The sequence below is a fragment of the Sphaeroforma arctica genome (assembly GCF_001186125.1).
Source record: "Sphaeroforma arctica JP610 unplaced genomic scaffold supercont1.1434, whole genome shotgun sequence".
Classification (NCBI taxonomy): Eukaryota; class Ichthyosporea; order Ichthyophonida; genus Sphaeroforma; species Sphaeroforma arctica.
Genome location: NW_014039124.1, coordinates 3,536 through 3,983, shown reverse-complemented (window position 1 = coordinate 3,983; position 448 = coordinate 3,536).

Sequence of the window (448 nt, the reverse complement as noted above, 5' to 3'; positions counted from 1 at the left end):
CTACTATATAGATATATATATATATATATACATATGTATATATATACATATATATATATATATCTTTTAGCTGGCTCGGCGCTTCGTTTGACCTAACTCTAGGGCAGCCAGATTCTTTTTGATGAAGTGAACTTTTCTTGTTATGGCCCTCGAGTTTCCCAGTAGCAGTTCTGTCCGACATACTCACAACAACTCGATACAAAGGACTGTGACTACACTTCGAATGTGCTGAAATACATTCGATGTCTATTTATCGTATTTAGCTAAACCCTAAAAGAAATCAAAAACACCATGAAGGTACAGTTAAATGTCTGTACCTATGCCCCATCACATGGTATCTAGCTCTCCATCCCATTGAAGGCATAGACGGGCACATCTAGTTGGCCGGCTAGGGGGGATCATTTTCATGCCCCATTTCTGAGCGGCTATCTTGCGTTGAGAGTATTTG